We start from the raw sequence: 6423 nt of genomic DNA on the forward strand, positions 1-6423 counted from the left end.
TACGGCAGATAGCACAATTCTAGTTCATGAGCTGGTCTACTCGAAGAGGCGGACATTACTTGCATAAAAGATTGAAATGGATATTCGACTAATTAACGAAAATTCAATAATTAAGTTCTTAAATAATTTTCTTACGGCCCATATTGCAACTTACACATTCTAGCCGTGGCGTTCGCAAGGCGGATCCCCTTGGAACGAATTCTCAGGATGACACCAGTTTAGAGATGTCAATTCCTGAACTTTGCAGAGAAATGCATTGGCGTTCCAGTTACTTTCTTAACAAAACGTCGTTCTGTGCATTGAAGCTCACAAGTAACTGGAACGCCAGTGTAATTTCTGCGCAAAGTTCGGGAACCAATGTCTCGAAACTGGTGTATCACCAGTTTATCAGGATATTTTGCGAAAACACCCTGCGCGCGTATATCAGGATATATAGTCTAATTATTTCACAGGAGCCACGCGAGAATATGTACAAGTAGCAGAATCAATCAAAAATTCAGCGTGGTCCACAGACGAAGATGAGGAAAAACACACACTGACGCGGGCGCTGATTAACCGGTTTGAGCTTATTCGATAAAACTTGTCAAACATGGAAGACACAAGAGTGTTCCTGAATGAACTCTCAGGTGTCACCTTTTGCGCGGCGCTAACGGTGCACTACCTGGACCGACCCGGAACCGCCGTATATTCGCACTTATAATCCACGGTGCCATTTTCGCATAGAGCGTTGACTTGACGAAAGGATTGTGTTGGGCAATAGAAATTAAATGAAATAAAATAATAAAATAGTAAATTACGCCATGTCTGCTACACCTAAGTATTGCAGGCTGCCAAATCGGAAAAATAGATAAAAAGGACCGTAGTCAAACCGCGGACTTGACAGGCGCTATCGTGTATGTCTTCAGCGTATATGTCTGGGCGTTATCTACGCAAAATACCTCTTACATAAAATTAAGCGGGTAAAATCGCCACAGATCACGTAATACATGAGAGGACAAATAGCCCACTTAACCAGAAATTGCGACCTCTTTGCGTTCCAAAGGAGCGTCGTAATGACAACACTAAACATACCTCAATGTTCACATTTTTCAGCTACAACTTGTATTCTTGGACAGTGGAATATATAGCGCCGCCTGTGCACCCTTCTCTAAGAAGGCGCTCTTAACTTTTTGGGTAGACGCTGGTCCCAACTCGTTACCTTAGTGTATTGTATGTTGTGTTTTATATGTGTGTTGTGTGCGTGTTCAATGTACCATGTCCTGTGCGTATGGTTTCTTTTTTATCATCGCATTCATCGGAGTATCATGGTAGGCGTGTCGACTGGTAAACCTATCTAGTTTTCATTAAAAAGCGTATCTCTCTATCTCTCTCTCTCTCTCGGTGTTCCCCTTTCCTCGTCTTCACTTGCGCGCCGCGCTGAATCGTTCGAAAAGACCGATAAGATGCACGGAGGCCAGCATAGCTTCTCAATCCATTTCATTGAAATACACAGAGACTTATTTATCTCAAAGCGCACTATTTCAATAAAATTATATTTGTCGTAAGTTTGATGCCATTAACTAGAACGGTAAGCATACTTTGGATATCACGCTTTTCCACCCGCGCCCTAATACGTTCACTTAGACCATTTTTCACAATCATGATTGAATGTTGGAATTCGGTGTATGGTAAGGGTTGCTCATTACCTTTATCTCAGTTTATAGTTGCCATTGGTAAGGCATAGAAAGATATTTATTTGTTTATATATAATACTTTTATTTATAGTACTTTATATATAGTATATATCAAGGAGTACAGGAGGCATACGTGAATATCTTAGCAAACATCTACAAGGATTCCACAGCTACCTTGGTTCTCCACAAGAAAAGTAGAAAGTTACCTATCGAGAAAGGGGTCAGGCAAGGAGACGCAATCTCTCCAATGCTATTCACTGCATGCTTAGAAGAAGCATTCAAGCTCTTAGACTGGGAAGGCTTAGGAGTGAGAATCAACGGCGAATATCTCAGCAACCTTCGGTTTGCAAATGACATTGTCCAATTCAGTAACAATGGAGACGAATTACAACAAATGATTGAGGACCTTAATCGAGAAAGTGTAAGAATTGGGTTGAAGATGAATATGCAGAAGACAAAGATAATGTTCAATAGCCTGGCAAGGTAACAAGAATTCAGGATCGCCAGTCAGCCTCTAGAGTCTGTAAAGGAGTACGTTTATCTAGGTCAATTACTCACAGGGGACCCTGATCACGACAAAAAAATTTACAGAAGAATAAAATTGGGTTGAAGTGCATACGGCAGGCATTACCAAATACTGACTGGGAGCTTACCACTGTCGTTGAAAAGAAAAGTGTACAATCATTACATTCTACCGGTGCTAATTAACATATGGGGCAGAAACTTGGAGGTTAACAAAGAAGCTCGAGAACAAGTTAAGGACCGCACAAAGAGCGATGGAAGGAAAAATGTTAGGCCTAACGTTAAGAGACAGGAAGAGAGCGGTGTGGATCAGAGAACAAACGGGGATAGCCGATATTCTAATTGACAGTAAGTGGAAAAAATCGAGCTGGGCAGGCCATGTAATGAGTAGGATGGATAACCGGTGGACCATTAGGGTTACAGAATGGATACCAAGAGAAGGGAAGCGCAGTCGAGGACAGCAGAAAACTAGGTGGGGTGATGAAGTTAGGAAATTTGCAGGCGCAAATTTGAATCAACTAACGCAAGACAGGGTTAATTGGAGATCACAGGGAGAGACCTTCGTCCTGCAGTGGACATAATATATAGGCTGATGATGATGATGGTGGTGGTGATGATGATGATGATGATGATGATGGTGGTGATGATATAGTATATATAGTATAAATTAGGGCACCAAGGCAACCAGTAGGTAAGCTCACCCAAGTAACAAAGGACCTTATAAAGAAACGACAACACATGAAAGTGTCAAACTCGAGAGATCAGATAGAATTCGCTGAACTGTCAGAACTGATCAACAAGAAGAAAGTAAGGGATATTCGAAAATTATAACGTGGAAAAGATTGAGGAAGCAGTAAAATATGAACGCAGTGTGAAATCAGTGAAAACTTGGCATAGGACAAGGCAAAATGTATGCACTGAAAGATAAGCAGGCTAATATCATCAGCAATTTCGATGACACAGTAAAACCAGTGGAAGAATTCTATACTGACCTGTAGAGTGGCCAGAGCAGCCAAGCTAGTTACATTAGAAGTAGTGATGAACAGGATACAGAGGCTCCTTCTATAACTAGCGATGAAGTTAGAAGGGCCTTGAAAGACATGACCAGGGTAAAAACTGCTGGAGAAGATGGAATAGCAGTCGATTTAATCAAAGATGGAGGAGATATCATGCTTGAAAAGCTTGCGGCCATTTATACGCAATGCCTCACGACTTCAAGTGTACCAGAAAGCTGGAAGAACGCCAACATTACACTCATCCATAAAAACGAGAAGAAAGGGAACCGAGGGGCCCGATTTCTAATAAGCATATCATAAGAAGCCAACAAACAATGACACCAAGGACAACATAGGGGAAATTACTTGTGCTTACTAATTGAATTAAAGAAATGATAAATTAATGGAAATGAAAACGGATGAAAAGACAACTGTCCGCAGGTGGGGAAGGAACCCACGTCTTCGCATTACGCGTGCGATGCTTTCACCATTGAGCTACCGCGGAGCCGTTTTCCCATCCACTTTCTGGGCTATTTATGTTTTACAACAACTAACCCTGGGAGTGTTAGCCAGCGCCACCGCTCACAAACCATAGGGCGGATGTGGAACATCCTTTCTGCCGCAGGCATCACGAGCATGTGATCTTTTTGGGTGATGGCAAGAGAGAGAGAGAGAGAGCAAGGAGAGGAAAGGCAGGGAGGTCAACCAGAAGAGCATCCGGTTTGCTACCCTGCACTAGGGGTGAGGGAAAGGGGAGATAGAAAGAGAAAAATAGGGAGAGAATGAGCACTGAGTACACGTGGGACGATGTACAGGGACACTATAGGCGGTCTCTTAAACCGGTGGACTTCAAATACAGTACTAATCCACGCAACGCTTTTTTGTGCCAGTGACGGGTGTAGCCACGGTCCGAGTATCTTTGACTGAGAGAACGGTCTCGAGTCCAGCCGGTTTAAAGTTGTCCTGAGAGAGAGGCGTTGTACGTCGTAGCGAGGACAGGTACACAATAGGTGCTCGATGGTTTCCTCGCACATACAGGAGTCGCACATCAGGCTCTCGGCCATTCCCATACGATGTGAGTAAGCGTTCGTGAACGCCACTCCCAGCCACAAGCGGCACAGCAAGGTTGCTTCGCAGCGGGAAAGGCTAGATGGCAGTTGTAGCCGTAGCAAGGGGTCCACCTTATATAATCGGCAATTGAAGGCACTTGAACTCCATAAAGCTTGTGACGTTTTGCGTGCAAGCAGACGAAGTTCCCTAGCAGTGTCCGTCCTTGTCAAAGCTATTGTACGCGTCTGGATGTCTTCGTGGGCAGATCGGGCAGCCCTGTCAGCAATGTCGTTGCCGATAATGCCACAGTGAGCAGGAATCCACTGGAAGACTATGCTGTGCCCTGTTTCCAGAGCATGGTGATGTACTTCCCTGATGTCGGATATCATCTGCTCGTAAGTTCTGTGATGTAAGGCTGACTTGATACTGTGAAGGGCTGCCTTAGAGTCACAGAATATGACCCATTTCTGTGCCGGCTCTTCGGTGACGTAGATCACAGTTGCATGGAGGGCTGCAAGTCCTGCCGACGTAGATGTAGTAATATGTGATAATTTGAATTTAACTGCAATTTGCTTGGCTGGAACGACGAATGCGGCAGTTGAGCTGGTAGGTGAAGTCGAGCCGCCGGTATATATATGTACGTAGTCATGATATGTCTGGTGCATTAACAGGAGCGTCAGTTGCGTCAGAGCCAGCGATGGATGATTGGCCTTCTTGGTGATTCCGGGAATAGAAAAATTCACTTGAGGTTGTCGCAGGCACCACAGGGGAGATGAAGGCTTCGACGCCGGTGTAAACGATGACGGTATCCACTCTTGGTGGCCGCTAATCACTTTTGAAAAGGTTGCTTGAGGTCTCTCCGCTGGCAGGGAAGCTAAGTGATGGTCGGGGATCCTTGACAGATGACGAATGTGCGCTCTGAGGGAGTCGGCAGGTATACGTGTGTCTGAATCGTATGGTCTCTCGCGATGGCTATTGTTGCTGTTGTTGAGGTGCACCGAGGCAGCCCTAAACACGTGCGTAGGGCTTGACCTCGTACGCTCTCAAGAGCGCGAATGTTCGTCTTGCATGTATTTGACAGAACTGGCAGACTGTAACGAAGGAGTCCAAGGAACAGTACCCTGTACAGCTGCAGCATAGAATGGACAGGTGCACCCCAGTTTTTCCCGCCGAGAAATTTTAATGCCTGAGCAATAGCAAATAACGTCTTCAGGTAGACGCAGTGACGAGTCCACGAGAGGTTGCGGTCGATGATGACACCCAGAAAGCGATGCGTCTTAACATAGGACACAGCTTGACCGTTGATTGAAACTGGATACAGTGACATTTGTTTGCGCGTAAAGCCAACCAATGCGTACTTTTCTGTAGACACACTGAGGCCTTGTTCTCGTAGATAAGACGCCGTCATGGTTGCCGCCCGCTGAAGACTGGCCGGCACCTGAGGCTGAGTCACGGCAGAGGCCCAGATGCAAATGTCGTCGGCGTATATAGAGACATGAACTGTCCGCGGTAAACACTCCACGAGTCCTACCAAGACGAGGTTGAACAATATAGGCAACTGGTCAATAAACCCACATATGCTACCTGAAGGCATCATTGTTGCCGGATTCGAGCCCTCGTTATGTAATGAACGAGAAGAAAGGTAACCGAGGGGCCCGATTTTTAATAAGCATATCATAAGAAGCCAACAAACAATGACACCAAGGACAACACAGGGGAAATTACTTGTGCTTGCTAATTGAATTAAAGAAATGATAAATTAATGGAAATGAAAACGGATGAAAAAACAACTGTAGGAGTGTTTGCCAGCGCCACCATGGTTTGTGAGTGGTGGCGCTGGCTAACACTCCAAGGGTTATTTCTAGTTGTAAAAACATAAATACCCCAGAAAGTGAATGGGAAAACGGCTCCGCGGTAGCTCAATGGTGAGAGCATCGCACGCGTAATGCGAAGACGTGGGTTCGTTCCCCACCTGCGGACAGTTGTTTTTTCATCCATTTTCATTTTCATTATTTATCATTTCTTTTATTCAATTAGTAAGTACAAGTAATTTCCCCTATGTTGTCCTTGGTGTCATTGTTTGTTGGCTTCTGATCATCCGTAAAAAGGGCGACGTTAAAGAATTGAAGAATTATAGACCCATTAGCTTGCTTTCAGTAATGTATAAAATATCCACCAAGATA

General features: G+C 44.6%; 1 non-coding gene across 1 annotated transcript; it reads left to right on the forward strand.

Moving 5' to 3' along the window:
• The first annotated feature begins 6148 nt into the window (after positions 1 to 6148).
• Positions 6149 to 6220, forward strand: Trnat-cgu (transfer RNA threonine (anticodon CGU)). The gene has a single exon. It is a non-coding gene; the product is annotated as a tRNA-Thr (tRNA).
• Positions 6221 to 6423: the final 203 nt, after the last annotated feature.

The sequence above is a fragment of the Dermacentor silvarum genome, chromosome 10, assembly GCF_013339745.2.
Source record: "Dermacentor silvarum isolate Dsil-2018 chromosome 10, BIME_Dsil_1.4, whole genome shotgun sequence".
Classification (NCBI taxonomy): Eukaryota; Metazoa; Arthropoda; class Arachnida; order Ixodida; family Ixodidae; genus Dermacentor; species Dermacentor silvarum.